The following is a 9,660-nucleotide window of genomic DNA, read 5'->3' as shown; positions in this document are numbered from 1 at the left end:
ACAAAGTGTAGAGCTCTTCAGTGTCAACAAAATGAAGAGCCACTGCATCCATGGAAGTTCCAGAACCTTCTGTACTTAAACAGTTTGCAATATTCTGTTCCTTTTTTTGTATATTTTAGAATGCAGAAGTGTTTCTGAAGTTAAATAAACGGTATTACGTTTGTAAAAAAAAAATAAAGCTAGAGCTTTTCTTATAAAAGCCTAACCTGGAGGGGTCAATATTTGATAGCTAGGAATCTAGCTGGACAGCTTCTTCCCAAATTTTGGGTTGGTTCTCCCACCAGCAAGAGTGACAGAGTGAGAGATCAGAGCATTTAATGCAAAAAGAAACTTATTAAAGAGAGATAGCCTTTGAAAAGGAGACAATGTGGGGGATTGTCTGCTATGCACACATATATCACATCATTATTTTTTTTAAAACTCTGAGAGAGTTAGGTTTCAGGAACTAACCTATTATTAGCAGCACAGCTGCATCATGTTTCTTTATGGAGGAGGTAGGGTTTCCAAACTGGACCATGGGGGGACTGATCTTACTAATGGGGTGCATGCCCATGGGTCATGTCTCTGAATTTGAGTCTTAGCCCAGGATGTGACTTTGAGCCAAGGGTTACAAGCAAAGCTTCTGAGTATCCTTTTTGTAAACCTGCTCCACTAGGGCTGATTTGCTCTAGACCTGGTTTCCATTCTGAAAAAGATAATCAATGCCCCAGAGATCCCTGTTGAAAGTAAGACTATTTGAAACATTCACTGATAAAACTTAAAGACTACATCCATAGAAACCAGGAATTTTATAATGTTAAGTCAGCAAACAGTAGGCGTTAGTCATTTATGTCCTTGAATTGAATAACATTATGTCAGGAGAGGCTGAGGGGTTTAGTCCCAGGATGAGTCCTGGTTTCCTATCTCAAGACCATCCTTGAAGAAAAGATTGAAGAAAGAAGAGAAAGATGGACAGGACTGTGCTAACTGGTCCTGACTTGGTCTTTGTATCCACACTGTATTTTTAAGTTGCTGGGTGCTCTGGCTGCCAGTGGCACTGGAGGTGTACACCTGAAATTATAGGTGGAAAATCTTGTTGGCATGGCTTCCAGCAGGGCTAGAACACCCTGTGCTCATTCCTACACTCTGTGGAAGGGATGGCTTTCCCAGCCCAGGACATTACCCCCACAGAGTCCAAGTGTTTTCATGTGGTGATCCTAACAACACACACCTCAGATGTCTCCCGAAAAGGCATTTGTGCTTCAGAACACTGCAATATGTGAGAGCTTGTGAAAAGGCTAGGATTTATCTCTTGCAGCCTGGTGTAGGAAGAAGACAATTAGACATTTTCAGAAGGCTGCTAGCTTCTATGTATTTAATATAGTGGCTACTGTCTTTTGATCCCTCATCTCCCCTGCTCAGATCCTACTACAATGCAGAATTACAGCTTTACTCTGAAGGATTTCTTCATCTTCAGTATGTTAATACTCATTCTTCATCCACATTGTTGAGAGAACTCAGGACCGACCTCCTTTTCTTCTCCTTAGACTGGACTAGGGGCCTGAGTTTCCCCCCTCCCCCCACACCCCCGTGTGTGTGTGTGTGTGTGTGTGTGTGTTAGGAGGTGGTGATAGCATTAAAAGTCATGATCAGAGCTCTGGCAACACCTTTTTGGTTCCCTATGCCTTAACCTGGGAGGTCAGGGAGTTCTGGTGGCCTAGTGGTAAGGAGTTGCGCTGGCAGCTCAAATATATGCAGTTCAAATACACCAGAAAGATGCACCATCTTCTCCCATGTAATGACTGCCTCTTAATACCCACTGTGGATCACCTATGGTTTGATTCTGACTCAGTGGTATACAACAACAATGGAACATGTAGAGAGCTCTGGTGGTCTAATGAATTTGGAGCACATTGACAACCCAAGAGTAGGTAGTTCAAACCTGACAGTTTCTCCTCAAAGGAAAGCTAGACAATATCCTCCCATGCAATTTACACTCTAAAAACCCACTGGAGGGTCATCTACGACTCAGTTTCCACTTACTGGCAATGAGAATTAGTGCGTGAATGGATCCTAGTGGTTAAGATCTTAAACACAACTCAAAAGGTCAGCAGTTCCAAACTCCTAGCATAATGATTTCTGCTCCACAGAATCTGTGAGAAAGTTCTACTGTCATATAGGGTCACTGTGAGTAATAACATGTAATAGCATTCAGTAATAGCACATGGGCCTGACTTATCCAGCCTGCTGTTTCAGTGACTTACTGTATTCAGGGTTGACTCTATTAATCTTCTATTATCTGAACATACTCTTGATTTGTTTGTAATTCATTATATTTGTGTCCTGCTGATAATCAAGTTACGCAAGGAAGAGATGGTATTCTTACTCAGAAGAGAACTGAAAGCTACAGATTCAATGCAACTAGTATCAGCTCTAGTTTTCAAGAGTGTGTTTTCAGAAGATGAGTAGGAATGGGACATGATCCCAGGGTTTCAGGACTTGATCTTCGATTCTAAGAGATCTCCGATTTGTAGAACTAAACTCTGTGGGTTAAAATCTTTCTTATTAGCTCTGCCATCTTGGGCAAGTGACTTTCAATTTGTGTTTCTGTTTCTAAATCTGATACGTAGAAGTAAAAATAATATTTACCTTCAAGGTTTTGGGAGGTACTTAAGTGACACACATGGTTAACACGCTCTGCTGCTAACTGAGAGGGAGGAGGTTCAAAGTCATTCAGAGGCTCCTCAGAAGAAAGACCTGGGGATCTGCTTGTGACACATCAGCCATCGGGATCCTACAAACACAGATCTATTCCAACACACATGGACGAGTCATTAATTGGAACCATCTCCACAGCAAGCCGGTTGAGGATATTTTTTTAGTTGAGAAAAAAGTTATATTAATATATAAAGTTCTTGAAAACAGTGCCTGCTCTATAATAGTAGTAGTAATCTAAGCAACAGTAATAGATTTATCTGTTGTGATTGCTTATTATTATCTTGAAGAATAGGATTAATTTCTACCCATTTATATGTTGTTGTGGTTGTTGTGTGCCATCAAGTCACCTGTGACTCACAGCGACCCTTTGCACAACAGCCCTGAGCCAACCTTATTGTCTCTGACACACCTACACCCATTACCCCAGTCACTAAGTCAATCCATCTCATTGAAGGTCTTCTCTCTTGCACTGTCCCTCCTCCCTCCCAAGCAAAATGTCCTTCTCCAAGGACTTGGTCTCTCCTTGCAACATGCACAAACTATGTCAGGTGGAGCCTCAGAATCCTTGCCTCCAAAAAAGTAGCCTGGTTTTACTTTCTCCAGGACAAGCTTATTTGTTCTTTTAACAGTTCATGGTCTATTCAGTACTCTTCTCCAGCACTACAACTCAAAGGCATAAATTCTCCTTTATCATCCTTAGTCATGGTCCAGCTTTGTGATGCATAGCACTTAATTGTAAAGACCATGGCCTGAATAAGGCACATCTTAGCTCCAAGCTGACATTGTTGCTCTTTAGTATTTTGGAGAGGTCTCTGACAGTAGACTTTCCCAATGCAATTAATATTTTAATTTCCTGGCTGCTGGCACCAAGAGTGTTGATTGTAGAGCCAAGGCTATTAATAATCTCAATTTCTTCACTATCTATCATGAAGCTGCCAATTGGCCCAGTGGTGAGAATCTTTATTTTCTTGATGTTGAGCTTCAATCCATATTGAAGGCTGCAGTCCTTGACTTTATCTGCAGCAAGTGCTTCAGGTCCTCCTCAGTTTCAGCAAGAAAGGTTGTGTCATCTGCATAATGCAGGTTGTTGGCGAGTCTTCCTCTCATTCTGATGCCACAGTTCTACTCCTAGAGCCCAGCCTCCTGGATAATCTGTTCCCCATATAGATTTAAAAGGTATGGAGATAGGACACATCCCTGGTATACACCCTTCCCAATTTTAAGCCATGCATATGTTTCCTTGCTCTGTTGTGACAACTGCTTCTTCATCCAAGTACAGATTTTGCATAAGCACAGTCAAGTATTCTAGGATTCCCATTCTTCTCAGAATTAGCCACAATTTGTTGTGATCCACACAGACAAATGCCTTTGCATAGTCAATGAAACATGAACAGACTTTCCTCTGGTACTCTCTGCTTTCAGCTAAGATCCATCTAGCATTAGCTCTAATATCCCTAGTGCTATGACCTTTTCTAAACCCAGCCTGCACATCTGGTAGTTCTGTGTTAATGCACTGTTCCAGTCATTTCCAGATCATCTTAAGCAGAATCTTGCTTGCATGTGATATTAATTATATTGTTTGATAATTTCTGCACTCTATTTGGTCACCTTTTTTTGAAATTAGAACAAATGTAATCTCTCAGTTAGTTGGCCAGGTGGTTGTCCTCCAGTTTCTTGGCACAACTTGGTGAGCGCATTCAGGGCCGCATATGTTGAAATATGGCAATTGGTATGCTGTCAATTCCTGGGGCTTTGTTATTTGCTAATTCATTCAAAGCAGCTTGAACTTCTTCATCACTCTAGGCTCTTGCTCATACTTCATTTCATGAAATTCTTTTGTGTCAACCAGTTCTTTTTGGTACAGTGACACTGTATACTCCTTCCATCTTCTTTTAATGCTTCCTAGATCATTTAATAGTCTGCCCAAAGCATCCTTAAATATTGCTGTTTGAGGCTTGAGTTTGCTCTTCAGTTCCTTTCGCTTAAGAAATACTGAGTTTGGCCCTTTTGATTTTCTGATTTCATCTCTTTGCACATTTCGTTATAATACTTTGCTTCATCTTCCCATACTACTCTTTGAAATCTTCTGTTCAATTCCTTAATTTCTTGATTTCTTCCCTTTGCTTTGGCTTCTTGGCTCTCTAGTGCAATATTAAGAGTCTCATCTGACATCCATCTTGGTCTTTTCTTCCTCCTCCTTCTATCTAAGGACCTTTTGCATTCTTCATATTCTTGATATCCTCCCACAGCTCAACTGGTCTTACTTAGCTCATTAATGTTCAATTCCCACATCTGTTCCTGAAATGTTTCATTTGAAATTCAAGTGGGATAGACTCAAGGTTAAATTTTGGTTCCTGTGGATTTAAGCTTCTTTAGCTTCACCTTGAACTTGCATATGAGTTCAATCAGCACCTAGCATAGTTTTCACAGCTGATCTCGAGCTTCTCCAGTGATTTGTCCCACAGATGTAGTCGATCTTATTCCTATGCATACCATCAGGTGAAATCCATGTGTATAGTTTGTGTTTATGTTTCTTATAATAAGTATTTGCAATGAATAGGTCATTGGGCAGAATTCTATCATCCTGTGTCCAGCATCATTTCTGTCACCAAGTCCATGTTTTCTGACTACTGATCCTTCTTCCTTGTTTCCAACTCTTGCATTCCAGCCACTCATTATTATTAATACGTCTTGATTGCATATTTGATCAATTTCTTACTGCAAAAGTTCTTTAATTTTTCTGGTTTTTTTAGGGAGCTCTGGTGGTCTACTGACAAGAAGCTGCACTACAATCCCAGGGGTATGTGATTTGAATCCACCAGATGCTTTGCTGGAGAAGGAGGAGCAATCTCCTCCTGTACCTGTCAGATCCGATTTGACAATACACACAAAAAAATAATAAAATAATAATAATAAAGTTTTCTGTTTTCGCCTCTTTGGCTCTAATTTTTGGTGCACATATTTGAATGATAGTGGTATTCACTGGTCTTCCTTGTATGTGTATGGATATTATCCTGTCACTAACAACACTGTATTTCTAGATGGATCAAGAAATTACTTTTTTAACTATGAAAGCAACCCTGTTTTTTCTCACCTTTTAATCTCCGGCATAGTAGATCACCTGATTGTTGTTGTTGTTGACTGCTGTCGAGTTGAACATGACTCATAGCGACCTTATGAACAAAAGGCCTGAAGGCTTTCTATAACTATCATAATTTTTCAAAGTTCATAGAGTTTCCAGAGGCATAAGAAATGAATGCCACTCTTATGATTATCAGATTCAAAATGTCCCATGCCAAGCCATCTCATTTCACCAATAACTTGTGTGTCAAAATGTGTTCCATTTCTTTCTTGATGTCCAACTTTCCTACATTCATGCTTCTCATATTCCACGAATGTCTGCTTACAACTATTCCTCCTTCTTTGTGTTTCTCTATTTGAGGACTCAGCCTCAGTTTCTGTGTCTCCTAGTCTACTCAAAGTGTGTTCTACTGTACATAAGGTTTTCGAAGGACTGTTATTTTGGAAGTAGATCTCCAGTCCTTCTAAGTCTGTCTTAATTTGAATGTTCAGATTTCGAACAGTATCTGACAAGAATTTTACAGAAAGGAATAGATCAAAGACATTTCCCAATTATAGAGACAACTAATTGGTTCAGTGTTGCTCCCTGATCTTGGCAAATGTGTCTTGAGCCATCCCTTTCCCATGCCCACCTACCCCATTTAATACCTCCCTCTTCCCGTTCAACTCTTGATGTGATAGCTTAGGTCTCAAGCCTTCTGTGCTATGATTTTAGATGCCTCACACCTCTCACTGATGCAGCCAGTATTTCTTGACTTTAGGAGTCTCTAAGTCCAAATTTCAGGTTCTACAATTAGCGAAGGGTTTCTTTCTTTAGATAGTTTTGAGGAAAAGTCCTTTATCTTGAGCTTCTGCTTCAGGACTGACTTCTTGTGGTTTAGTGCCTCTTCTCTTCCATTTGTAGCACACTGCTGTCACAGTAAGATAATTTCCCAGGAAAGGGTGATGTGTCCTCTAGATATGGTACATAAGTGTTATTTGCTTGTGTCCCAAGGGCCTAAAATTAACTCAGATACTGCCCACCAGACTTCTGGGAGTGTGGGCAGAGATATGAATAAGATATGATTCATGTTCTCAAAGGGTCTCTGTCTCTCTTCAGGAGGGAAGATGAGGCTGTTTGCATAATACAATTTAAGAAAATATACAATAAAATGTGTAAGGGTAGACTTGACTATTCAATAAGGATCCAGAGAAAAGATTATCCAGGGAAGTGACACTGTCTTTATGTAGAAATGAGACCAAGGACAGGTATGGAGTTTGTCATAGTGAGTTAGGAGAGGACATTCTCATTGTAGAGGATTCTCTAGTTCATGTTCTAAGGGTAGACACATACATAGGGTAGAGGAAAGAACTTGGAAGGAGAGAGGCTTTGTATGGTCAGCTATGGGAGGCTGGAGGGTTTGAGGATCAAATGCTAACTAGATTAATAATGTTTTAGGTCACTTTCAGTTTTAATAGGGTAAGTTTTGTCATGGATGGAAGGCAGAAGTATAACTGATTTAACACTCGACATGCCACCTTGCCTTTGAAGCTTAGAACCATGCCTAGAATTGTCCTCACTTGTCTGTCTTCTCATGTTTATCGAATCAATAGAGGAGGTGGGGGTAAGGTAAGCTGCAACTACATTTCTGTTTTCCCCTTCAGAGAAACTGAAGACTGATGTTATGGATTCAGCTATTATTATGCAAGAAAATTTCAAAATGTTGAGCAGAGGGCCTGAAGTGCGACTTGGAAGGACAATTATTTTATTCCTTTTAAAAATAATCTTGAGGTCATGTAAAATGCAGAGGGGAAAGGTATTGGAGGATGAGATGCGTATAACTCACAGTGATCCAATAAACAACAGATCTGAACTCTCTCCTATCCTGTGCCATCTTCATAATCTCTGATGTTCTTGAACCCATTGCTGCAGTCCCTGTGTTAATCAATCTGATTGAGAGCCTTCCTATCTTTTGCTGACCTTCCCAAGCATGACGTCCCTCTCCAAGGAATAGTCTTTCCTAGTAACATGCCCAAAGTACATGAGATGTTGTTGTTGTTAAGTGCCGTCAAGTCATAAATGACTCATAGCGACCCTATGAACAAAAGACCTGAACATTTGTTTAACTTTCATCATTTCTCCAAGTTCATAGAGTTTCCAGAGGCAGGCTATTTTGGAAGTGAATGTCACTTGTGCTTCCAAGCTTGTTTTAACTGGAAAGCTCCACCAAACAGTGTCCACCATGGGTAACCATTATCACATTTGACACGTCAGTGTCACAGTGTTTAGCATCACAGTAACCACAAGTTACCTCTGTAAAGCATATGGACAGATCAGTGCTATACCACTTAGAAGAATGTGGCTGATCCTTCTCCAAGACATATCTATTTGTTCTTTTGGCAGCTCGTGGGATATTCAATACTCTTCTCTAACATCACATCTCAAAGGCATCAGTTCTTCTTCTATAATCCTTATTAATCATCCAGCTCTTAATTGCATAGCAAGTGATTGAAAAGACCATGGCATGAATCAGGAATACCTTCAACTGACATCATTATTCCTCAATAATTTGGAAAGATTCCTTATTGCAGACTCTCACAGAGGATGGGTAGAGCACCCTAATGAAGCCACTTCTGGGCTCACTTTAGTGTTCTTGAAAGCTTTAGGGAGGTTTGAACTCTTTTGAGCCTTTTTAGTGGATAGCATTGTAGTGGGTCCTCGGAGAATATAGGAAAGAAAAATATTTTAATCTCCTCAAAATAAAATTTCCTTTGGAGAAAACACTGCAAACATTAGATCTGGGATGGGGCCTGAAAAGCCATATTTTAAACACGTTCATAAATGATTGCACGGCCAGCGGAGGGTTGGAAGTAGCAGAGAGCACTCTCAGCTCTAGATTGCAAGGCAGAATGGGGATCGGGAGGTGGGGGTGTGACTGGAGTAGAGAAACAGTAACTTTGAGTGCCAAACAGAGGACAATGGACCTGTAAAAACCATTGCCTTTGAGTTTATTTCCAAATAAAAGCAGCCCTATAGATCAGGGTAGAATTGTCTTAAGGTTTCTATACATTTTTACAGAAATAGGAGACAACATTGAAATTGTCAAGTATTTTATTTTACTTGGATCTACAATCAATGCCAATGGAAAGAGAAGTCGAGAAATCAAACAACATATTGTGGTGGTGGTGGTGTTGTTATGTGCCATGAAGTTGTCTGGTACTCCTAGCAACTGTAGGTACAATAGCTCTGAATCCTCCCTTATCCTGAGCCAGCCTCATCCTCTCCAACAGACCTACTCCCATTTCTGCAGTCACTGAGTCAATCAGTCTCAACCTGAGCCTTCCTTTCCTACACTGTCCCACCACCCTTCCAAGGATGTTGTTCTTGTACAAGCACTGATCCCTCCTGGCCATGTGCCCAAAAGATGAGATGAAGCTTCAGAATCCTTGCCTCTAGAAAAAACCGTGATTTCACCCTCTACAGGGAACACCTGAAGGAGCCAGAAGGGTTAATGAAGAAACAGTCTGCACACAGGTGTCTCTTTGGCCTTCCTCAGTCCGGATGGAGTGTGGCAGAAGAATGTGTCTTTGAGTCTGCAAACAGATTGGGGACCTTGGACCCTTGCATACGAGGCCCAAGAATATTCCTCTGTCCAAGGCATAGTCTTATTCCTTCTGGTAAACAGAGATACGGAAGCAAGAAAGATTCCGTGAGAATATTCTGTGCTAAGCAAGTCTCAACAAGTCTAGTTTCTGGTAAGTAAGTTTTTCCCAAATCATGAGTGTCTGCACGTAGATTGTTTTTGGATGATTATTCCAAAGAAAGGTGACCCAACTGAGTGTGGAAACTACAGAACAGTGTCATTGATTTCACATGCAAGCAAGATTCTACTGAAGATTATC

Source organism: Elephantulus edwardii, unplaced genomic scaffold (genome assembly GCF_000299155.1).
Source record: "Elephantulus edwardii isolate Elephantulus edwardi_28Jun2011 unplaced genomic scaffold, EleEdw1.0 scaffold00447, whole genome shotgun sequence".
Classification (NCBI taxonomy): Eukaryota; Metazoa; Chordata; class Mammalia; order Macroscelidea; family Macroscelididae; genus Elephantulus; species Elephantulus edwardii.
This window is presented reverse-complemented; position numbering follows the sequence as displayed.